The sequence below is a fragment of the Myotis nattereri genome, assembly GCF_964212035.1.
Source record: "Myotis nattereri genome assembly, chromosome: 19".
NCBI classification, from domain to species: Eukaryota; Metazoa; Chordata; class Mammalia; order Chiroptera; family Vespertilionidae; genus Myotis; species Myotis nattereri.
In genome coordinates this window covers 8,665,000-8,691,010 of record NC_138095.1, presented here as the reverse complement: position 1 = coordinate 8,691,010, position 26,011 = coordinate 8,665,000, and positions in this window count along the sequence as shown.

Here is a 26,011-nt window from a genome sequence, read left to right as displayed (position 1 = left end):
CAAGTAACCTGCCTTTTCAAGAGTAGTATCACAAAAGTCAGTGTGTTGGCAACTCCAGAGGTGCAGACGCATAGAATTCCTCTTCTCGCCGGACCCTCTCTAATTTAGACCTTTTCTGTAGCTCCTGTGTTTGTCACTGCAAACCAAGAAGAAAAGTTGCAGGTGACTCTCCGCTGCACAAGGGCGGGTGTGCAGGGCTCTCTGGATCACAGCTGTATCTCCTGCACTAGATGGAGCCCTGCGCATAGTAGGTGCTCAACAAATATTTGTTTGCGAGAACAGATACATGGTTGGTCCAAACTCAGTAAAACTGAGCTAACCGTCACTGAGATGTAGTGGTTAGCATGTAAGCCAGACTCAAATCAGCAAGTTGTGGACAATAGAAATAATTTACTGCAGCTGTTTGCAACTGCTGATCATGAAAAGGGCAGGCTCCCTCAGTTAGTACACACAGCTGTTTGTTACCGTGCTGTTCATGCAATAGATTTTTTTCTATATTCAGTGCTAATTCTGACAACTGCATTATTATAATAATAGCCCACCAAGTATCATTATTGATTCCTTCATATTCTAAACGCTCACTTAGTAGAACAGATGCTTGTAGGAAAAACTGTTAGAGATGAACCCTGAGCCACCTCTTCTCCCACATGGAATAATCTGTCTGAAGCGGGACAGATCTTGCCAGTCCCCACTGGCTTCATTAGTCTTTAGAGATCAGAGAAGCCTGTCCTTTGAGAAAAGCCAGGCTGGCCAGAGCAAGGGGGCTCTGCAGGACCTCATAGGGAAACTCCTCTCCAGAGAGCGGGGCTGCCCTTTTAACCAGCCCTTCATCTTTGGGGCCTGAAGCACAGACCCTGGACATGCTTTCCACGATCCTGTCTCTCCGATGGGCAAAGAGGGACGTCCTCTCAGATCTAGACTGGACCTCCTGGTTTACTGTTCTGTTCACAGTATTGTCTTGTTTACCAGTGTGGATGGCAACAGGGGAGGAAAGAAAAGAGGGAGAGGGATTGAGGAAAATGAAAGGAGAGAGAAAGAGAGGAATGTAGAAAAGGAAAGGAGAGAAGGAAGGAAAGAGTGATTTCAAATGCATTTGCATCCTTTTCTCAGTGGGCTCTGTATCTCAGAAACTACATTTCCCAACCTCCTTTGCTCTCTGAATAGATTTGGCCAATGGGAGACCTTAACAGGAAATTGGAAGGTAGAAGGAGGTCCAGGTTATTTCCACCTCTCTCTTTCTGCTTCCTGTGGTAGTAAATGGGTCTCCTGTGGCTCCAGCTCTTACCAGACAACCTCCTCCTCCATTATCCCAGTTCCTACCAATCAGACTTTACTCTGGTTCTAGCTCATTCTAGATGGTTCATCTCCTATTTCTCTCCAGCCCTAGAGACAGTAGCAGCTTTTGATGTTGCTAGTTTCTGGGTAACATCAGTCCACCACACACCTCTAATTGTCTCCACCTACACCAATCTCCCTAGTTCAAGATTTGCTTTGAGGGAAACCCACACTAAGATAAATGACATGTATAAATTATTTAACACAATGCCTGGCATGTCTAATAATAATAATAGCAATAATAATACCAGTTCACAGAGAGTACTTAAATGCCAGGCCTTTTATGCATTTTAACTCATTTAATAATCATTCAATAAAGTTACTATTTTATTGTCATTATTATTTACCTCTAATCTCCCAAGCCCCCCACAAAAGTAATTTTTCCCTCAAGTCATCTTTTTCTCCTTTGCTATATTTTGTATCAGCTTCTGAATTACTTTTAAACTTTTTTTTTCTGTGTAGGCAACATTTAATCACTTTTAATGGGCTCCACAATTATTTTTTTTCTGATATGAGGAGAAAAATGAAAACATTTCTGTAACCCTAATTTGTTTTCCTTCTGATAGTAAAAAATGTAGAACATTGTAGTGGTGCCTACTGGGTGAGTGGGCCCTCCCTGGAGTGTAAGCCCCACGAGGGCAGGAACTACATCTGCCGCCCTGAGCCTGGCTCCCAGTGGGAGCACCGCTCCCCACAGCTGGGATTGGATCCCCCCTGCAGTCCCCAGCTGGACTGGGCCCAGTGAAGCATCCTGGGAGGCACTTTGCAAATAGGGCCTCCAGGCCCCGCCCCCCACCTGACTGCTTTATGGAAGGCAAAGCCCTGGGCTAATTGTCACCCTGATCCTTTCCCTGGGGCTTGACCCCAGGCCTTGGAGAGCAAGACTCGAGTCTGGGCCTCTAGAGCGCGTGTTTGGGGACTGTCCTGGCAAGGACTGCGCTGCTGGGCTGACCCTGCGGAGTCCCCGGCAGACCTGTTGAATGGGGCTTTCATTTCCCTGACCCTGGGGTCATCTGTTTTCAGAACGTGAAATATGGCTGCCTGGCCGAGGACAGAAGCCAGGGAGATAAGCGCCAGGGAGGAGCCTCCCGTCCAACAAGCCGTGACTAATGATGATTGGGGTGTGTTTGGCAGGGCAGAATTTATTTGGTTCCTGGTTACCTGGGGATTAACTCTTTGTGGGATCCTGTGTCCCAGCCCAGATGTGCCTGGTTTGCACACACACTGAGCTCTGGATCCTGTTTGGTGAATATATAGTAGGCATTCAACAGGTATTCCTCTTAGGGAAGGAAGAAAGGGAGGGAGGGAGGGAGGGAGGGAGGGAGGAAGGAAAAATGAGACTACATTCCATGTCCTTGAGCCTTCAGCATAATAAAATTAGATCATATTTAGCATGTGCCAGGCACTATGCTAAACAGTTTACACACATCATCTCGTGTAATCCTCACACATTTATGAAGCACATACTACTATACAAGCCCATTTAATTGAGGAGGAAACTGAGACTTGCGTATTATCTGGGTGCCCATCTAATGGACCAGAAGGTGGGGCTCAGAGTGGTGAAGCAAGTTGCTAGGATGTGGCCGACAGGAACTTTAACTGAGACTTGGTCTTCCTGGCCTCCACTCGGACTCTTAGCTTCTGTGTCAAATTGTCTTCTGGTGTAAACTCTGCCGTGTTTCCACATATTGTATCAATCTGGGTGTGTGTGTGGTTTTTTTTTTGTAATTTTCTTTGTCACAAACACCCTAGAATCCCAGAGGTGTACAACAACAAACATTTATTTTCTTACTTGTGGGTTTGCCAGTTGGCTGTGGCTTGGCTGGGCCAGGGTGGGCTGCAGGCTCTGGTTGGACTCGGGTTTCGTCTACATGAGTTCACTCTGGGGGCCCACAGTGAAAGGGCAAGATCCCAAGAAAACAAGCCTGACCAAGCAGACCCATCCAAAGCCTCTCCACTCACATCCCCTAGCCTCCCATTGGCCAATGCAAGTCACCTGGTGACAGTCGAGGAGTGGACATTCATTCCACTACCGTGAGCCAGGGCCAGGGTGGGGAAGTACAATCCTGTAATACTGAGGACTGGAGAATGGGAATAGCCAGCTACACCCATATGAAGTGTGAACGTGTAAGGAAATTAGAGGAGGTGGGAGGTGCCTTCCTAACTTCCCAGTCTCTGTTTTTATGTACAGATGTCACTACAACTCACACGCAACAGATACATACACATGTGCACACACACCAGGAATAACTGTACATCCCCTGATTGGTGGACCACTTTAAAACCATCAACACAGGGGCTACTGTTGCTCCCCCGCCACAGGGGACACTTGGCAATGCCTACAGACATTTCTGGTTGTTGCAGTTTGGGTGGGGCTGTCATGGGCATCTAGTGGGTAGAGGCCAGAGATGCTACGCAATATCTTGCAGCGAATAGGTCGGCCCCACCATGAGAAATTGCTCCCCAAATGTCAGCAGAGCCAGGATTGAGAAACCCTGATCTAGAAGAGCAATTAGCCCAACCCGGTGCCTGGGAGCCTTTAGAAATACAGATTCGGGGGCCCCAATGCTGATGTTTGGATTCAGAAGGGCTGGGGTGTCACCTTGGAGTCTGTATTTCCCACTGGGAACTTACAAAATTTTCATTCACTAATCAGAGCTGGCAAATGGCTGCTTTATGTCCTTCCTCCGTACAGGAACCCCAAATCATAGATTACCTCGGGTTTAGATGGAACAGTCCTCCTTTGAGCACTTCCTAACGTTACCCTCCCCAGAAATGGGGCAGTTTCTCTCCCCGCCCCACAGTTCACCCACAAACGAACGGAATCTCCAAATGGCCCAGGCAATCTACAGTTTCTCTGCTTCCTCCGCCTTTCACTTTTAAAACCAGGAGGCATTCGAGGAAAATGTAATCCATATGTTCCAGAATCATTTACACTTAAATCATGAAAGTACTGCCGTGGTTTTTAAGAGCTATTTGATGTCCAAAACACCTTATGAGGATTTTAAAAATAAGCTTTTTAAAGTCTCTTTTTACTTTCAGTTGGATTTCACCCTGAGTAAGTGAATTCAAATGCCATGAAGCCGGGGGGCTGCCGGAAACCCCAGACCATGAACCTGAAGGAAACTCAACACCCAACAAAGCAGGTCTTCTGCTCTCACCTCAGGTTTCCCGTGACGTGCATCCATTTCATGCAATAAAATCAATCTCGTTTTCCCAACGATTATGGATTCAAGCGGTCGCTCAATTAGGTCTTCAGACATCTTCCTTCTCATTTTGCTTCTCGGGGTTCCTTAGGTTCCATATTTAAACCATTTCAACTCACTCTCCACGGAGATCCAATTCCTTCTTCCAGTGGGTTTATGGTTTCTAAATAGCATCTCAGCTCTGCTGCCAACATCACAATTCACTCCTCTCCCTCCACCCCAGGGAGACCCAGGTGGGAGGCCGAATTCTAGAAACGACCATACACTCGCTCACTGTACAGGTGGGCCTGCCCGTTTGGAAAAGTGATTTGGCAAAACATCTCATCGAAGACATGCTTATCCACAACAACGCTGTTTTCTGGGATGTAGCCCGAGGAAATCATTCCAAGGTGGAGCAATACTAGTGCATATTTGTACCCAGAAATATTGAGCACCCTTTATCACGGAGAAAAACTGGAAACAACCTACCAGAATCACAGTCATAAGAGCTATTATTAAATGACGGATTCTCTGTTTGACGGCAACATTAAGACTGGTGGATAGTAAGGCTGCGTGGCCCTAGGAGCGGGGAAGAGAACGATTGTTTGACGTGTAAAAGCAGGTGGATTGTGGATGCTTCAAGAGAGTCTTAATTAAGTATGTGTTGGGCTTGACAAAGGAAGAGGGGAAGATGGTCCAGCCCAGTGGGACAATATGAGCAGAAGCAGAGGTGAGTGGAAAGTGCAGGCAATTCATTATTGTTAGAGCTCAAGTTTCAGGCAGGGAGGGGCACACGCTGCGGTTGGGGCAGAAGGTGGAGGGTGGACGTCTTGATGGCCATGTTCAGTGGTTTGGACTTCAGCCTGGAGTCAGTGAGGAGCCATTGAAGGTGTTTGAGCAGGGAAGGAACACGGTCACATCTGTACATTTACAAGATGGCTGTGGTCACAGCATGGAGGATGGATGGGAAAAGCTAGAGAGGAGGCCAGAGACTTCATGGAGACATTGTAAAGTAGTACCCACCAGACATGCCGAATGGCCTGTGGGTCAGGTTAGAATTCACTCATTCAACAGTCATTCAGCACATTATCAACGGAAGCAGCATTCGTTTGAGACACGTCTAGAAGAGGTGATGGCAGAACGCGGTGTGTAATTGGACATGGGTGGGGACTGAGGAAGAGGAATGGAATGACCCCAGGTTTCTGGTTCAAACTGTTGGGTGGATGTTGGTGTCATCCACAAGCGAAATGTAGAGAAGGGTAGGGCCGGGTTTGGGAAAGACTCGGTGAGTCTGATTTGGGGCCAGAGGGTCAAGATGGAGATGCCCAGCCAGCAGTTGAGTGTTAACCCTCCAATCTGGGACAGGTGTGGGCTGGAGACACCGCTGTGAGAATTGGCAGCATTCTGGCAATATGTGAAACCACATGGGGCAGTGGGGGGGGGGGGGGGTTCATGATGAGTGAGAGGGCAGAGCCAAGGACACCCTAGGGAAGGTTTTTATTAAAAATTCATTATTAAAAGTCTGCAGGTACTTTTAAAGGCAGGGACTTCCAGAGAGAAATGGCTGACCAAGTGCTCCTGGTTATCTAGCTAGCTATAGGTGCCAGTGGCGAGAAAAGCAGAGGTGGGAAGGGGAAGGACCTAAATTAAAACATGATTTAAAGGGACCATGTGGACATGGATGGGGCAGTGTCCAGGAAGAAAGAAGGAAGGGAGACCCAGAGAAGTGAGAGAGAAAACAGAAGAGGAAAGAGAGGCTCATGAATGAAGGAGCAGGACAGAGAAAGGGGAAGGAGAGGCCTAGGACGTGGGAGTTCCTGGCTCCCTTTGCAAGCCTCTCCCGATGGGAAGGGTGGTGATTTGGCACGGGTCCAGCCCAGCTCGCCGATCTGGGGTGAGGGGGCCAGGGACCCGCTAGAGAGAGTTGGATGGGCAGTAACCGTAGGCCCACCCAGAGCCCCTCCCTCCCTGCCTCTCCTTGGGACCCAAGCCAGCTCAGCAGGAGCCTTTTCCGTCTGCCTCCAGGCACCGGCATGGGCTGCTCCAGGAGAAACGGTGGCCTTGGGTCTCGGGAAGAGCTGACACGTGAGAGGTTCTGTGGGCTGACTCTGGGTGGCCCAGAATTTGAAAGACTCCTAGCGCTGTCGTGGCATGGACAGCTTCAGTAGCTAGTGAGAGCCTCGTGCCCAGAGGAATTTAAGTTGAAGCTGGTGGGCAGAGGAAAGGCTGTGTGGAGTGGATTCCTCAGCACCTGAGGGCATGACCTTCCCCTTCGTTTCATCTTGTGGTATTGTACTTAGTATAATGTGAGGACTCAATAAATGTTAGCTATTATCATTAAAGTGTGCAACTTAAAACGCCCTTGAGGATCCGTAGATGTCATAGTGGTGAGCGGTGGGGCCTTCTTAACCTGGACACTGCCTGTCCTGCAGTGCCGAACATATGCTGATTTTCCAAGAGAATGCAGAAATCCAGATCACAGGGGACATTTTTCAGTGTCGGTCGGTTCAAAGAGCATTTTAACATTGTGCAGGCCAGCTCTGGGCTAAGGGTCTATCCGGTCTGTGCTTTTTCCACCTATCAGCTGTGTGACCTCTGATAAGTTACTCAACCTTTCTGTGCCTCAGTTTCCTTAGTCGTGAAATGGAACACTGATACTTGCCCCTCCCCAGGGTTGTGGTGCAGACAAATTAGATAATGCCGTCCCAGCCCCTGTGTGGTGTCCCACACGTGGTAAGACTTAGTAAGTGATAATTGTTGCTGCTGCTAGTGATTTCTCATGCTTCGTGTTCCAGGCAGAGGATGTCATGGCAAATGGCCCGCCCGCACCCCATGCTGAGATCTGGGTTTTTCCCAGCATGTTGCCCTGAGATCTTGGCCAGCAGCTTCTTCCCATTACAGGCGTGCCGAGTGATTGCTGGCTTCATGTGTACCTGGTGACAACTTTAACCTGGCTGCCGGGATTGAGGGAGGGGCGACAGTCAGCACCAGGGGGGCTGCTCGGGAAGGGCTGAGTGCTGAAACCTTAGTCCCAGGGAGGCGGACACAGGAGCGGAGGGAGAGAGGAGCACGGTTTTGCTTATGCTCACCCGTGGGGTTGTGGGTAATGTCCAGTACTTCCCTGGCTCTCCCGGAACGCACATTTGCATGTGTGTAGGATCTACATGGGAACAGTGTTGAAATGTGGCTACTGATTCCGTAGGTCTGAGGTGGGGCCTGAGACTCTGCATTCTAAGGAGCTCCCAGGTGATGCCGCTGCCGGTCCAGGGACTTGGAGTAGCGGAGCAATGTCCGCATCTCAGCCTCTGGTCTAAGCCTAAGGCAGCTCCGGCCAAAGGTGGGGCCTCCAGAGGCAAAGCTCTCTACCAGGTCATTCGGAACGACAAAGAGCACCGCTTCCAGTATGGAGCCCTGGACAATATAGCCGGGAGGGCACACACATCCAAGGTCACACAGCTGGAAAGGAGCAGGGCTGGGGTTCAATCCCGTCTCTAAGATTCTAGGCCCACGTTCTAAACCAGGAGGCTTCTGTGTCTACTGGGATGGGGGTTATTTCTCACTGTTTCTTCCCTCCTCCTTTTCGCCTTCTCTTTTTGTCCTCCTTCACTAAGGATGGCGCCTGCGCATTCTATGATAGGAGCTCCTGCCTGGGATCAGTGGGGCTCCTAAACCCCCTGAAGTCAGAGGTAAAGCTTTTTTTCAAGGAGCAACTCCAGAGCTTTGTTCTGATTTTTTTTAAAAATTCTTTATTAGTTAAGGTATTACAAATGTGTCCTTATCCCTCCCATTACCCCGCCCCCTCATGTTCTCATCCCCCTGTTGCCCGTGCCCATTGGTTTGGCTTGTATGCATGCACACAAGTCCGTTGGTTGATCGCTTCCCCTCACCCCCTCCCTCCCCTGCTTTCCCTCTGGGGAGTGATAGTCTGGCGCTTTGTTCTGGTTTTTAAAGAAACTCACAAATGGAAGCTTTGCCAAGCCTCCGCTGCTGTGTTCTCCCCTCTCGTCTGGGAGCGGCTGGTTTCTCCGATGTCGTCTGGTGACACTGGGACAGGGTCCCTAAGGGGAGCTCTCCCTGGACAGCGTCCTGTGTTAGGAACTGTGGCCTCCGGGAGAGGGTTGAGGACAGGAAGAGGCATCTTCTCCGTGTCCTCCTCGCCAGCAGCCTTCCTGGATCCCCAGCAGCAGCTGTGCCTGTGGGCGCAGCCCCCTCCCTGGCTCCCTCTCCTTCCATCTTGCGTTTGGGAAGAGAAACCTAACTTCGCTCTAAGTCAGCCTCCAACACGGGCAGTCACGGGGCTCCGGGATGCTCTTATTTTCACCCTGGGGAAACTGAGGCTCGGGGATGCGAAGGGGCCTATTCAGCACCTACAGTCGCTGGTGGCAGAGCTGGGTCAGACCTCGGCCTCCTGAGTGCCATCCCAGAGCTCTTTCCACGTTTATAAGGCCAGTCTCACCCGAATTCTCCTAACGATGCTTTTATTAACCAGGACTGGAGGCTAATCTGCCAATCTAGTGCCCATCCCCTCTAGAGCCCAGAGATTCTAATGTCATGAGCTGCTTTTAATGTATTCCTTTCAAAACCAAAAAGCCCAAAGCCCTTTCTCCAGTGTCACCCACTGGACGGTCGGCAGGCTTTATCTGCCAGCACTTAAAAAAGAAAAAAAGAAAAAGAAAAAAAAAAAAGATATTGCCGTTGAAGAAGAATCCGAGGCCCCCGGAATCTTAACAAGCCAGCTCTGTTTCTTATCATCTTCAAAAAGCCTTTATTAAGCCTCTCCGGGCTCATGTGGCCGAGCAAGGCACTTTACAGAATCAGATCAATCAGCGGTCCGTCAGCGAACGTGTACAGTGCACCTACTGTGGGGAGCCGGCGATGTGGGGGGTACCGGGGCATGAAGGCATGACCCCTGACCTCGTGTTAGGGATGCCCAAGGTCTGTGCTGCCTGAGACACCGCCTGTCTGAGTTGGAGTGGGGCAAGCATTGAGCTCTGGCAGTAGGTGGATGGAGATACCAGGGACACTGACAGCCCCAACACCCGGGCATCCCTCCCAGGAAGGGATGATGTCCTCATCATCTTTGGCTCTTGGGTGCATCTTGGGCATCAGGCATCTTCAGCAGAAACCTGGCGCTCAGAACTGTCTCCAGAGCAGAAGTTCAGACCTTATTTACTAAGAAGGAACCATTGCCAGTGAGACATGGAGACAACTGATTGTTCAAACTAAGAGCAGAACTGGGGAGGCAGCTGGAACTCAGAGCCCTTAACCTCCTCACTGGGCAACTCTGGGATCTGAATCTAAGCCACCCTTAGCCCATTTGTAAAATGGGCAGGTATAGAAGCCCCGTCTTGGGCATGTTGCGAGTTTAAAAAAGATGTGTGAAGGTGCTGAGCATAGACACTGACACATAGTAGGTGCAAAATAAGTGGTCCTTGTTATTACTATTATTATTATTGTTGGTATGTTCGTCATTGCGATTGACAGTCAGTTTTCTCGCTCAGCTTCAATTCTGCCATATGTAGCAGAAAGTTTTGGATGCTTGATTAAGTACCATAGAATACGTTTTAGATATTTTATCCACTTAAGCATTCAGCAGGTTATTTTTTGAATATCTGCTCTGTGTCAGGATCATCTGGGCACTGGCAGTACAGCCAAAAACAAAAGATCTTTCTCAAGGACTCTGAATCAGGCATGTGTCTCATCTCCAACTCAAGGGCTTAGGAGAACCACCCAAGAATTGCAGACACAGCACTTGGGCCCCGGTTCTCCTCCTGGGGGTCCCTGCCTTTCTGGGTGGGCACAGCAGCTTTGGTTCTGCCCAGGTGAAGGGTCTGATATCACAGGTAATGAGGGAGTGGGGGTAGCATTGCCCTCTTCCCTCCCCAGTTACAGATGTTCCTTGTCTTCTTAGTTCCCCCCAGCAGGCAGCTCTGTGTGGTAAGAAGCCTCTGGGTGAGGTGGGGACCTCTGGGTTTGTGTCCCTCTGTCACTTTCTCACCATCTTAAGCAGACTCCTTGCTCTCTCTCCATCTCAGGTCCCCACCTGTGAAACAAGGACACGTGGTTGATGGACAACGTTTGTCCTTTCTGACAGCAAAACTCACTGATGACCCCAGCCTTTCTCAGGTATGGACAAACTGCCAGTTTTCAGGGATTGCTTTGTGTCTTTTAAAAAGTTTGTAATTAAACTCAGTGATTATGTGCCTTGGGCTGAGGAAAAAATTTTCTGGTCTTCCTTGGATTCTGGATTAAAGAAAATTAAGATTCAAAAGAGGGTAGCAAAAAGCAGTTTGGATAAACTATATTTTTAAAAGTGGGGTAAAAGGACTTTTGAAGGCAGCCAGACCTGGGGTTCAGATCTTATCTCTGCTATTACTTATTGGCTGTGTGTCTATGGACAAGTTACTTCGCTGCTCTGTGTTTGAGTTTACTTACCTGCTCAACAAAGATAATAACTTCCTCCTGGAATTATTGTACTGTTTTGAGACAATATTTGCAAAGGGTGTAGTACAGTGCCTGGTATACATCAAATTATTACTCAATGGGTAGGAGCAATACCTACTTTAGTTCTTTTTAGAGTTGGAAGAGCCATGTAATAATTTGGGTTAGGTTCTGCTACATAAACAGCAATACACAAATAACTATAGCCTAAACCAGTGGTCGGCAAACTGCGGCTCTTTGGCCCCTTGAGTGTGGCCATGAAGTTTCAATCGCACTGTACATGCGTGCCCGCACATGGTATTTTGTGGAAGAGCCATACTCAAGGGGCCACAGTTTGCCGACCACTGCCCTAAACAAAATAGATGTGTATTTTTCTCTTACGTAAAACTAGAGGCCCAGTGCATGAATTTGTGCATGGGTGGGATCCCTTGGCCTGGCCAGTGATTGGGGCTGATTTGGGCCATCTTGCCCAGTCCCAATCAGGGCCAGTTGGGGCTGGCCGGTGGAGGGGAGGGACTATGGGAGGTTGGCCGGGTGCAGGAGGTTGGCTGTGGGAGCACACTGACCACAGAGGGCAGCTCCTACGTTGAGTGTCTACCCCTTGGTGGTCAGTGCATGTCATAGCTACCGGCTGGTCATTCGGTCATGACAGTCGCTTAGGCTTTTTTATATATATAGATAAACCCAGAGATGGTCAGTGCAGAACTGGCCTGGCCACTCTGCTGATATCCCAAATAACCCAGACTCATCCCAGCTCAATATTCCAAAATCCCTAAAGTGTGGCCTCATCCTCATGGCCCAGAATGGCTGCTGGAGCTCCAGCTATCACACTGCAAATAGCAGTTTAGAAAAAGAGGGAAAGAATGGGCTACTTTCTCACTTATTTAACAAAACTATAGGATACCCAATTAAATTAAATACAGGTTACATTTTCAGTTTTGGATAAGTATGTGGAGAGTGGCTACAGTGTTTGGACAGGTTCAAGCCTCAGACTAATGGGAGGGCACAGTCCTCTCATGGCCATGTTCAAGTCCCAGCTTGGAGGGCAGAGCCCTCCCAGCACAATTATAGCCAGCAGTTGTAGTGGTAAGCTTGTACCTATGGTCCGAACACGTGGCCCCACGTGCCTGAGTGATGTGGGCTTGATAGAGTTCAGGTGCATGAAATTGAGTAGGATTGAAACTCATGAGAATGTGGTAAACATCTTGACCACGCCTTTACTTTGCCTCGTGGAATCTGGCTATAAAATAAAGACACGGCTTGTAGTCCGTGGCACTGTCTCTCTCCATCAGAGAGGGCAGCGTCCCACCGAGTCCCAGCTTTCTTCTCTTGTCTGTCTTTTCTAATCCTTCACCGCCCCCACTCGAGCTCACTGAACCTGGCTGAGCTGGTGTAGCACATAAGACGCCCAATCTGGGGCTGAGTATGCCATAGCCATGCCAGCCCGCCACATAAATAATTTTAGCATAAGCATTTGTGATATATATATATATATATATATATATATATATATATATACATGTATATGTATATGTATATGTATATATATGTGTGTGTGTATATATATATATACACACATACATATATGTAAAATTGTCGTTTATTTGTAAAACAAATTTAACTAGGTGTCCTATCACCTGGCTCTGTTTTATTTGGCAGCCCTATCCCTTAAGGACAGCTCTCATTTCTACTTGTATTTGTTGGTCAAAAGCTAGTCACATGGTCAGTCTCTCTGGCAGGAAAACTGAGAAATACAATTTTTATTCCGGATGACCATGTGCTCTGCTACAAATTAGAGTATTATCAAAGGGAGAAAAAAGCAAACTGATATTGGGGGTAGACAACAATGTAACCTGTGAACAAGGGGTGACAATATTTAATGTGCTTCAGTACAGTGGGCAAGGCCAGAGGAAAATCAATGCAATTAAAATACCGTCATAACTTATATTTGCTCAGTGAGTTAGATACTCACAATGGCCATGTGGGTAGATTTGGTCATCTCTTTGATCTGAATAAACAGACTCAGAGAAGTCACCTAACTTACTCCAAGTCACATAGAAGAGAGATTAGCTGGCAATCCAAGTCCACAGTCAACGCCACCGTTTAGAGTGTCTACTTTGTGCCTGGCGTGGTATCAGACTGGAAAACCTTGTGAAAACAGGAGATACTCATTTGTGTATTATTTTATCCGTGGTATCTTCACGGCATCTGGCACATAGTAAGTGCTTTGGCATAGTATTAGTTTTCTATTGCTGCATAACAAGTTACCGCCAACTTAGAATCTTAAAACAATACACACTTAGGATTTCATGGTTTCCTTGGGTCAGAGTGTGCACAGCTTAGCTGGGCCCTCTCCCTGGATCTCACAGGGCTGCCATCCAGGTGTCAGCTGGGCTGTGTTCTTATTGGGAGGTGTGACTGGGGAAGAATTTGCTACCGAGCTCATTCAGGTTGGAAGGATTTATTCTCTTCTGGTTGTATAAGTGGTGGCAGTTTGCTTCTTAAAGGCCAGCAGGAAAGGGAAGGTCTGACCTCAGGGTGTGTCTGTTGTAAAGGCTTTCACCTGATGAGGTCAGGCTCGCCCAAGATAATCTTCCTTTCAATTAACTCAAAAACCAACAGACTCAGCACCATAATTTGCAAAACCTCTTCATCTTTGGCTATTCTATTGGCTAGAAGAGAGTCACAGGTTATACCCACATTCAGGGGGACGGGGTTATACTGGGCATGAGCACCAGGCTCAGGAATCTTTGGGCCACTCTTGAGTCTGTCTGCCACAGTGCAAACCAGTATCTGCTAAATAAATATCTGGCTGAATGACTATATTAATGACATAATGAACACTAAAGACCCATGTAAACGAGATGATCATCTGGCTCTAACTGGTGTGTTCTTTTCTCTACAACATGCCACTCACCTCATCCCTGGGGGTGCCTTCTCGCTTTGAGGTTCCCAATCCTGTGACCCAGTGTCTCCTGCCTCGTGCCTAAGACACTAGGTACCTGCAAGGCGGGAACAAAGAACCCTAAACAAAGAAGCCACAGTAGGCAGGAAGGCCGTATATCACACAGCAGCCTCGGCGTGGGGAGCCCTGTTGAGGTGCAGACAGCGTTTTTATGTTGGTAGAATCGTGGTAATGGGGAACACATTTTTAATAAACAGCTGCAGCATCGGGGTGTCTGTGGTAGCTGTTTCCTCACACTCACACAGTAGATATTGATTACCAACCTGAAGCCGTGTCTCCTAGGAACTGGAAGTATGTCCTTCCTGGCTTTTTACACACATCCCAAGCTGCCGTGGGCTTCAGCTCTGTCCGTGAGAAGCTCAGAGATCTTTTTTGTGTTTTTCGAGGTGAGGGGATGGAGTGTTAGCCAAAGGGAAGTGCTGGGAGTCAAGCGTGCTGGTGCCCGCACATCTGACCGGTTAACGTGGATGACTAATCCTGCGCAGCCCCTGCCACGCCAGGCACTTTCCCGGGCCCAGTGTGGTCCTTCTCTGGCTGCTGATGCTCCTCAGGCGCCTCTCTTAGCCCTGTTCTCCTTCTCACTCTGCATGTTGGGCCTGGATGGTCCCCACTGCCCTCCTTACCACCCCTGCTGGAGACTTGCATCTGCCCCTCCTGATCCGCTCTCCACCTATCCCCACCCCTCCCTCTGTGCTGGGGAAGGGAGGCACCAGCCAGGGCTGGAGGGTGGGAGCACCCGGAGGATGCTGTTCATTCCTGCCCGCTCCCTGCTGGCTGACCCCTCTCCAAAGACTCCTTAGGCAGCCCCTCTTCCTCCACCACAGCGCTCCTCAGGTCCTGGTGAGCACTCCCACGTGCCCTTTCAGGCCTCAGGCTGGTGGGATGGTCAGTTTGATGTTTCAGCTTGGCGAGGCTGAATTACTCTTCATTTAATCGCATACTAATTTGCGGGCGTGCAGAGGGGCAACACCTACAGCCAGAAAAGTCTGGGCGGGAAATGGCACCAACAAAGATGGAAGGGGGCTGAGCAGATTCCTGGGCTAAAGGGCTGCTGTTGGAAAACAATGGGAAAATTCCACCGAGGTGGCAAAGGGCAAGGCGATGGAGGCCCTAAAAAGTGAGAAGTCATGGTTAAGAGCAAAGTCCCTGGATTCAAATCTTGCCTTCACCATTTGGAGACCATTCGACCTTGAATACGTCACTTTACCCTTTTGGCTCTCAGTGACCTCATCTGTAAAAGGGAGATCATGAAAATGAAGCTTCAGGGCCCCTCATTCTCACAGGCTCCTTCAAGTCCCCGGAAGAGGTTCCTAGCAATGTTTCCATAGGATTATATGATTTTGCAAAAATGGTAATTTCATAGTTTTTCTTAAAGAGGACCCTCTAATTGAATAAGCTTTAGGTTCCACAAAACCTAGATCTCCTTCCCCCTCTTGCCAGCCTACCTGTCTACCTCCTAGGATTCCAAGGATTAAATACAAACGTGTCCAAAGCCCTTAGCATAGAGCTCTTCATACAGTAGATGCTCAATAAATGTTAGCATCATGACCGTCGTTACCTCCATCATCTTTGCTGTATTTGTCCGAATATTTGAAGGCAAACAAGAGAAACTAATTTGAGAAGGAACAGAATTATCGGGAGAATTTCTGGCAACAAGAATTGTTGAAGGCTGGCGAACCAGGCCCTGGAGATGAGCTGGATCTGGGCGGCAAAGGGGTCCTGTCTCTCATCTCTGCAGACCGTGTTCAACATCATTTCTTTTTATGAGTTTACGTTTCCCCCCCTGAAGAGGAGTTTTCCATCTTTGCAGATAAGACAAATAGGTCTGCCTTTAAATATTTCTATTACTTAAAGGTTCATAAATCTGTTGGTTTAAAACTGTCAGCACGATGGGAAAATCCTGAGATGGAGCCACACTTATCACCAGGTGAGGAATTTGCCCAAAGTGGGGTCAGAATGCTGAGTGAAGGAGGTGGCAGTGCCCAGAAATGGGCTGCCTCTTCACCCCACTCATGACCCTCCCCCTCTATAGAAACATTTGAAAATCTGCCCTTAATAGCCAGATGTCGTCTGACACAGTGATCCAGCCCATTGTAAGTTTCCTCACCCGCTCCAGTGTCCTTCTGTCAGGCATGCGTTGACATCAGGGACAAATGCCCCTCCGCCCCCAAACCAGAGTGGCCTTATTTCAGTTTGGGAAATAAGTTCTTTCCACTTACCTCTCAGTCCCTGCAGAGTGGTCAGAAATGACTCAGGGGAAGTGAAGGGCATGGGTTCCAGACCAGGATGTACTGGTAAATATTGAGCAGCTACCTCTCTCAGGGGCAGGCGCCCTGATTTGTAGCGTTTGTCCATTTCCCTGGTGTAAGTACGCCCACTGTGGCCGACATCACTGAACTCAGGAAGTGATACTAAATAGCACCCCATTCCATAGGATTTCCACCCTCAGTAGGTATCAGTGGCCTCCAAAGTGCAGGAAGTGATCATTTGAGTATTAATTGCCTTTGTTTTAAAACATGTTTTATTTTATTGTAACCATATGTAACTTAATTTTTAATAATGGCTGCATTTAACCAGCTCACAAAAGTCCTAAACATTTACTAGTTGGCTGTTGCAAATTGATACAAACCAGTGCAGCAAGCACTGGCTCCAGAACCCCCTGTGGGATGCAGGGTTGAACACCAACCAGCACTGCTGATTCTTTCTCTGTGACCTTGGGCAACTTATTTAGCTTAAGCTACCGCTGCGAACTTGCTATGTAGGTCACACATGCTGCCAAACCCTGGATTTGATCTTTGCAAGAACCCTAGGAGGCATACACCATTAGCAATGCCTGTTTACAGGTGGCAGAACTGAGGCACAGAGGGGCCATGTGACTTGTCCAAGATGCCACAGCTGGTAAGTGGTGGGCTGGGATTTGAACCCAGGCCATCGGCTTCTCTTGCAGGTCTAACCGCTGCCCCACACCACCTCTCCATGCCACTGAGCTGAGCCTCAGTCTCCACCTGCAAAATGCAAGTGCTATTGTGGCTCCAGGGGGTGGTTGTGAGGATGTAAAGATGGAGTGAGTTCATGCAAGTGGCCATTGGGCATGCCATGTGGTTAAGTGAAGCTCATGTGAATGGCAGCCGCTGCAAACGAGCTAGGGAAAGGGCTCCAGACACTTCTGTTCAGCAGGCTTCCCGGGGGCGAGGGTGCAGCTCATCAGAGCACAGGGCTGCACAACTTACTATCGACCCGCGCTGGAGAGTCCCGATGAATCACCAGCTGTCATTCTATTATTACCCAGGCTTCAGGCCCAGCCTCTTATCTGTATTCACTCGGCGAAAGTATGCTCTCTCCCCACAGAGACCTCAGTGCACAGCACTGGCGGATTTGCAAAATGAGGCCGAAGTTTAAAGCATCCACCGGTTTCCAAATCCTGCTCTCTGTCCCACCGGGTGTCCGTCAATGGGAATCTGGCCTGACCCCAGCCTTCCGAGTTGGCCCTGGAGAAGGGTGGGCTAATTCCTCCCCCAGTAAGTGCCACTGAGCCTTCAGGCAGAACCAGGCAGGGTTTCAAGAAGCCTGCGGTGTGTCCCAACTGTGCCTCTGAACCGGGGCTGGGAATCCTTCATTTGCATCTGCCTCTTTGCTGTCTGTGCTTTTGAGAGATGGTGCCCCAAATCCAGGCTCCTCTTCCGCTGGCTTCATGTTGGACTTTGCCAAGGGGAGACCAATCGGAGAGGGTGGCAGGAGAGAAATTCGGGCACATATTCCCCTGGGTCCCTCTGTGCCAGCCCTACGTGGGCTTGGGTGCCTGCATTCCTCTCTCAAAGGCGGCCTCAGTGGGTCCGAAGGTGACAATGATTTCCCCACCTTGCAGCCCAGGATCCTCCACCATCCTTATTAGTTTCCTTAACCCAGCCCACACCTTTGTAAATAACTGTGTTTTTTTTTTACTCCTGAGTGTGAATCTGTTCCCTCCAGATTCTAAAACCCTTCTCTGAACCTCCGTTTCCCCATCTGTGAAACGGGTCCTCTCCTTCCCATCCACCTTGAGAGGTTGCCTCAAGGGCAAAGCAAAACCTAGGTGGGAACATTCCCTGGGGAAAACAGAAGTTCACAGTGCCACCCAGGAACCAGGCGTTTGTGTTATTAATAAAAGCCAGATCGGTCTGCTCAACGTGCCCCTGCCTCCCTCCTTGGAATCCCCTCCCCTCCCACGCCCCCTGACCGCTCCCCCCCCCCCCCCCCCCGCTCCTCCTTGGCAGCCTCCTCCCCTGGCTGATGTTCCCACTAAAGCCATCTTCCCTTCCCCCGCCTGCCCTGCCCTGCGTGTCTGCCGAGGGATGAAGCGCCCGGCTAATATAGGCGTGTTTACATTAAAATATAAGGACAATTACACCAGCCGATCTAATAGTCGGCTCTGTATATGTTACCAAGTACTTAGGCCTCTCTTTGGGAAAGCCATTATGCCCATGTGATTCCCCTCAAAGCCTTTCTTGAGGATTTTGTTTTGACAGGAGGGCATTAAGGGGTTGAAACTGATAGCATAAGCACACCACTTACACACTTTGATCCGATCGGCCCCTACTTCTCCTAGAGAAAGTCTTGTATATATTAGGAAGGAAATTAATTTTATGGATGCTGTGGCTGTGCTGGTTAATGGCCAGCAAGTCGGCCGGTCCCAGAAGGCGAGGGTGGGAGGTGGACTCGCTCCTTTCCTCCTCGGCTCACTGTCCATGGTAAGGACAGTCCCAGGGAGAGGCCCATCCATGGGCACCAGCCATCCAGAGCCTGGGATGCTGCAGGACACGGGCGACGTGGCTACAGCCTGGGCCTTCTGACCTCACCAGGGATGTCACGGGGGCTCACTGCATCGTGGGCATTTGGCCCAAGGCAAGGCCAGGGCACATGGCACATGCTTCTGGCACTGGGAGGAACTCAAATACCATAATTTGAAAGATCTAAGACCGTGAACTGGTAGCATACATTTATGTGGGGGCACACTTCAAACAGAGCTCGAGAAGGAAAGGACCTCAGTAGGGGTAACTTGTTGGGACCTCAATTTCTTCTTATGCCCACCATTTAGCTCAGTGAGCACTTGCCCCCAAGTGAGCCTGGCAAAGGGCCAGATGGGAGCGAGTCTCCTGTGTTTTTCTCGGCTCCCATGTGCTGAGTATGATGCTAAAGGTCAAGTTGATAGTGTGTGTACAGCATGGCCCACCCAGCCACAACCTCTGGCAGCCAACTGGTCCTCCACCTGAGGGAAGATGGTACATAAAGGCAAGTTTGGGGTATGTGTGATTCTTGCCTTTCTTGTGGACTTTACAACTTCACTACCCCACTAAAGGTTAACTCCTTATACTTTTAAAAAATAAATTCAAGTAGGTTTTAAAAAAAGTCTGTGAAGATGATCATTAACATCATCATCAGATTTGGGGTGGGGAGTGGGTGGGGAATAGATGAAATGATGTTACAGACGTTGACAATTATTGAAGCTGGTGATCAGTACCTGGGGGTACATTAGAAAACTTAAGGTTGATGGTACAATGAATACCTTATCTCCAGTCTCTAGAACAGCGGTTCTCAACCTGTGGGTCACAGCCCTTTCACAGGGGTCGCCTAAGACCATCGGAAAACATATATAATTACATATTGTTTTTGTGATTAATCACTATGCTTTAATTATGTTCAATTTGTAACATAATTGAAATTGGGGGTCACCACAACATGAGGAACTGTATTAAAGGGTTGAGAACCACTGCTCTAGAATGTACTGCAGAGGTGGAGAACAGGGCAGGCTAGATGTCCTATGGCAGGAATTGAACATAACCCCAGTTGAGTGTGTGTGGGATATGAGAATGTCATTCATTACATTTGGGGTTTTTTGTTTTTTCCTGATGAACAAAAGGAGCGGGTGACTTTCTGGCACAGGGGGCCAAGGCATGAGTTCTGCAGTCGGGTAGCCATGGTTAGACCCCAGTTCTCTCCCTGAGGGGCCCAGGCAAATGGCTTGACCACTTTGAGTTCCAGTCTCTTTATCTGCAAAATGGGGATGATAATGATGTGACAGGACTGATAACAGCATGGGGGAAGGGCCTGGCTTCATCCAGGCACTCAGCAGGTGGTTGCCAGGGTCCATGCGTGTAAGCTTTGGCCACTCAGCTGTACTCCTTCTAATAACAACACTCTGTGACTTTCTCTGGGGAAATGCTCCCCTCTTCAGTCCTTGTAATCTGTGCTATTGACTCCGCCCCCAGCCACAGATGACCAATCACAGCCCCTTCTACCTTCAGGATTGATTAGCAGATGCCACGTGATTCTATTAGAGCCAACTGGTGCATTCTAGACTTTCCCTGGGTCTTCTAATGGAAAAGCATGCTCCCTTCATGTGTTGCAGGCGAGCATGTAATCCTAGAGTTGCCATCAGCCGCTGCTTAGGGAAAGCCAAGACTGAGGGAGGTTGAACATGGCCAGGAAGAGAGACAGAGAGACCCACCCAGGCCTCTTTCAAGTCATTCTTCATGCACTGCATTTTTCAGTTACTTCAGCCAGCTGGTTGCTTTTGGGGCTTAAGTCAGTTTTAGGTTTTCTGTCTCTTGTGATGGAAAATTCTAACTGAATACTGACTTTTGCCATTACTATTCTCATTTGTCTGTGTGAACACCCTGTCTTCAAAGCTATTATATGAAACTTCTTTCCAGGTCGGTGCCCTTGGGAATCCATTAACTCTAATACGATATTATCCACCCACTTTGTAATCTATGTATTCGTCGTGTTTCTTGGGGTTGATATTATCGCTCCGTGTGGATGAGCATCAGGACGACATGGCTGAAGTGGGAGGGAAAAGGGACTCATCCCGGCAGGCAAATTCCCCAGAGGCCCTGCCCCGCCCCTGCTTGGCAGGACCCCTCCTATATGATCAGTGGGGTTGGGAGCCTGATACCCCCACACACTTTGGGGTAAGCACAGGGGCTTCATGAATCTGGAATTTCAACAAGGCAGCGAAAGGGATCAGAGGTCCTTGACCGGTTTGTGCTACAAGGGACCCGAACCTCATCAGCCCATTTTCCGTTTTCCATTGCTGCATAAGCAGTCCCCCAAAGTGTATGGTGTAAAACAACAACTGTTTTATTAGGTTCACAGGTTCTGCAGGCCAGGACTCAGACGAGGCACATGGGAGGTCACTTATCTCTGTCCCACAGTATCTGGAGCTTCAGCTTAAAAGACAGATGGCTAGTGGTGGCTCCAACAGCTGGAATCATCTGGAAGCTCCGTAATCATCTATCTAGCGCCTGGGTGGGGCTGCCTGGAATGCTAGGTTCCGCCTGGGCTCCTCTTGGCATGGCGGCTGGGTCCCACAAAGGAACACCTAGAGAAAGTGGAGGCTACGTGACCTTGGCCTCTGCCTCGGAAATCATGCAGCATCACTTCTGTCAGATTCTACTAGTCACAGGTGGGTCGCTAAGGTGTCCAGATTCAGAGGGGAGGGAACTGATTCCACTTGTTGGTTCGAGAGTAGCAAGGTAGCATTACAGAAGAGCATGGTGGACAAGAGACATCACTACAGGCATCCTTGGAAAATGCCACCTACCATGGGCCACAGGTAGTCTCATTGTCCCGGGGGCAGGGGACATGACACCCAGTGTTTACTGAGAATTTCTGTTAACTGCTGCGCCCAGCCTTTTATACACATGATCACATTTCATTCTAACCTCAACTCAATGAGGCAGCCACTATCTTTATGTTCCTATTACAGTGGAGGGAACCGAGGCTCAGAGAGGGCAAGTGACTTGCCCAAAGTCACCCAGCTAACAAGTGGAGGAGCTGAGACTCAAACCCAAGCCTGCAGGAGGGTAGCCGCACTCTTTGCACCAAGCTGTTTTGCCTACAACTACCTTTTTCCTCTTCTACCTGTACCCACTCTGCTTGTCTTTGAGAAATTCTTCTTTTTCAAGAAAGGTCCTGCTCTTTTAGTTTTGCCTAATTTCATCAAGATGCATAGAGCATCATCTCCGCGCTGATAGGTAAAGGAGGGACTACTACCCCATTTAAAAGATGGGAAAACAAAGGCTCAGAGAGGGAAAGCAGCTTGCCAAGGTCACGCCCAAGGTCCCTGGCTGCCTTACCAATCAGTTCATGGATTGCTCATCACCCTTGGCCAGTGCGGAGACTGGGCCCCGCTGTGATATCTGAGGGGAGGGTTCCTGCTGCCCCGTTTGCCTCACCACGATCACTCCTCTTGTGCCCCTTGTCGCTTTGAGGATTGCTGTGTCTCCAGTCGGGCTGCTCCCAGGGTTGTCAGGCACATAAATGATGGGTTTCTTTGGCCCTGTTTCTTCCCATCTCGACCCAATCTCCCTTGCTCTTCCCATACCAGCCTGGCCTCCCAAGCTATCTCGTCCCCTCCCCGGTGGGGATTATGGCACATTCAGAGAGTCCAGCCCTGAGAAATGTTTACACTAGAGATTAGCATTTATCTCTATACTTTCAACCTCTCTCCCCATGCTCTGTGCTGCTGTCTGCCTGGGGGAAGCGGACTGGCCCCCAGAGGTGAGAGCCAGCCGGGCTGGGGCCACCTCCCTGGCATCTGGGTCCCCAGAACCCTCCTTCCCACCATCATGGGGCCAGTGCTTTTCTGCTGCTCTTGTTTAATCTTTGAAAATCCTGGGGTTTCTGGATGAAGGTCAGACTCGCCCTAAAAATGAAGTCTGGGGAATGGGCTCTCACCAGACAGCAGACCTGCTGGTGCCATGATCTTGGACTTCAGCCTCAGAACTGTGGGAAACGTTTGTTGTTTACAAGCCACCCAGGTTTTGGTATTTTGTTAGAGCAGCCCAAGCAGGCTAGGACCGCATGCCACATGGCGAGCGCCAGCCGCATGCCGGGCTCTGTGCCAAAGGCATTTGCAAATGGTGTCTTTACCATCATCCCAGTGGGGGTGCTGTTGTTGTTGCCTTTGCCTAGAAGGAAAGGTTGAACCCAATTGCCTGAGGCAACCTATCCAGCGGGTTGGAGGGCTTAGCTTCAGAGGCTGGGCCTGGCCTGCTCCCCACCTGCCAGGCCTGGGAGGAGCTGTGCGCTGGGCCAGCGATTCCAAAGCGCAGCCCTGGGAACGTGTTAGGAATGCACATTCTCGGGCTGCTCCCCAGACTTGCTGAGTCAGAGACTCTGGGTGTGGGGGCCTGCAGTCCGTGCTTCACAAGCTGCTTGGGCGACTCCCCTGATGGGAAGTTTGGGAACCCCTGTCCTAGTCAGGCAGACCTCAAATGCCTAGAAATGAGTGACGACAGCGAGAAGTCCCAGCCTGTCCCTGCAGGGCTCTGGGGAAGCAAGGACCCTCTGCAGACTGAAGGCACAAGAGAAGTGGCAGCAGATGGAGGGAGAGGGCGAGAAGGCCAAAGAAGACAAGAAGGGGGCAGAGGTGAGAAAGAAAGGAAGCTGGAGAAGGAGGCAGGAAGGTATTTACTCCAGAAAGATCCAGAGCTTTCCAGAGAAAGAAGTGCCGGCCAGCATTGATTGAGCCTGTGCCCTGCACCAAGCAGAGTGAGGACCAGATTCCCAATCAAGGGGGACAGGACCCAGCATTGGACAATAGTGGAGATATGGGCAGATCACCACGGCCTTATTGAGGGGCTGGACACGACGGAAATGCTCACCAGGAAAGACCTGGTGAGGACGCAGTGCCTCCAGTGGCGGCCCCTGCAGCTGATCCAGATGGCACTGCAGGAGAACGTGGGCTGGCCTGGCCTGGGAAAGCTCACGCATGGCATCGGGAAATGCAAAGAGCAGGGTGTACATCAATACACAGAGTATCTTCCTGTTAAAGAGACATCATACATGGAAACAGAGGACAAAGCACCCACCCTCCCCATGTTACTACTCTAGGGATTGTTAGACAATTGGTGATTTCTTACATTTCTTTCTGTTTTTCCTGATATTTCTGCACAGAGTGTGTAAGACTTCAGAAATAAGATTTTTGAAAGCAGAATCAATGCTTTCAATAGCATGGGTGACCAAGAAAGGGTTCAAGCGATTGGATGGTATAAAGAAGACTATTTTTAAAAATCCACTAATGATTACAAGGTGCTAAATGCCCCATCGCTTAGTATTTACCTGATATTCCCCCATACACCATCCCTTCTCCTACACGCATGCAGCACATACACACACCTGGCCTTGCCCACCCTCACCAGCTCCTGAGCTGTATCCTTAGGGTTGCTATCCTTTGGCTTAAGCAAAAGGGTCGCAGCCCTTTAAAGGTGCAGTTCTCCTGAGAAGCCAAGATGACCTTAAAAGGTTGTTTGTACTAAAAACCTTTAGACTTGGGTGTAAGATGGCGTGGGGGTTCCTTGAGTCATCTTAGAGGAGAGTAAATTGGGGGCAAATATTTCTTGTCCCTCCTTCGGATTTGGGGGTGGAGAGGAGACCGTGGTTATAGTCCAGCAGAGGGGATTGCTGAGACCCAAGACCAGCATCCACCCATTGGGCTTATTGGAGGACAAGGTGCCTAGGACAGGCTGCCTCCAACACAGCCCACCCCCACCCCTTTCTATGGAAGTGCCCCAGGTCCTGAGCTCTTCTGGTCTCCCATGGATTCAAAGGCCAGTGGGAGAGGCTCATGCCCTAATAGTCCCCACTCATCTGATAGGACCCAGCTGTCCAGGGGAGGAGAAGGCACATTAGATAAGACAGTCAAACAAAGGCTGGGCTTTGTATATTTGATTTGTCTGACCCAATTCCCAGGCCCCACAGGGACGGGTTCAGAGCTGGGGAACGGGGTGAGGAAGGGGGCATGGTTTCCATCTCTCTCCCCAAGGCTGTCGGAGGCTTTCCTAGACCAGTAGCTACTTCCCCGGGGTCCCCGCCCACGAGCTCCGATTCTGCAGGCCACAGACCCGAGTTTGAGTCCTGGCCCTGCGCACGTCATCACCCTCTCTGAGACTCGGTTTCCCTCCCCTCATGAAGCCTCTCGCCAATCTGAGTACCGCACTGGAGTTTAAAGACATCTGTCATGATATAACCTGACCCCTAAGTGGGACAACTGACACTTCACTGTGCTCACACAAGTGGCCGTCTCTTCCAGGTCTGGGAACGAAACCCACCCATCAGGGCTGATTGAGAGATAGTGGATTGGCCCCCAGACTGTCTCTTTCTGAGGAGTTTTCATGAGTCACGTTGACTTGGCATAGGAGAGGCTCTGCTGTGCAGGTCCAACACAGGGAGAAAGATGACAGGTAACTAGAGCTGAGTTGGTACAGAACATTCTGGAATATTCCGGGACTCCCCACATTCAGGAGCATTCCAACAAAGCTAACAGGGTGAACGCTGGAGCGAATGCACCCTAGGTCTCCCGTGCCAGCCGGAAACGGGACTAAAGCCTCTATGGTGGCCGAGCTGGGGACTGAGCTTGTGGAAGAGGTGGGCTGGGGAAGTACCAGTCAGGGCTGCCCGCTGTAGACTGTTCTGCTTGCTGTGACGGTGTCGCATTTTGTTCTAAGGAAAGTGGCGCAGGAGCAGTGTCTCCTTGGAGCGGAGACCTTGCTCTGCCACTTGCTTCGTGGATGCTGTGATGTCCACAGACACTGGGAGAGCCTTCAGCTGTCAGCTCCCTCGGGGATCTTGTCAGTTGCAGTCACACTCTTCTGGGGGTGGCCCACATATCATGGCCGATGGTGGCAGAGGTGTAAAGACCCAGCCATTTGGCCCAACTGGAGGCAACGTTAAAGGGCCATTCCAGTCCCAGAGCTTTCCATGCAGTCAGAGAAGGCTTGGAGCCTCAGTCACGGCTCAGCCTTTCCCTGTGCCCACTCCTGCACCTGCCTCCTCCCTTGCATGGGTGCTCTGAGTGAACTCCTCCAGGCCACACTCGGAGTCTGCTTCCCAGCAGCATTGCCAGTGGTGGTGACCTTGGACAGTTCATCTCTTTATGCCTTGTCTTCTTTTCTGTAAAATGGGAGAAGGAGAGTGCTTACCTCATTGGCTTGTTGTGAACATTCAGTAATATTTGTAAAGTGTCTCGTGCAGCAAGCACTCAATAATTGTTACCTGTTGCTTCGATTTATTTTCCATCCCTGAACATATGTCATGTTAGGAGGAG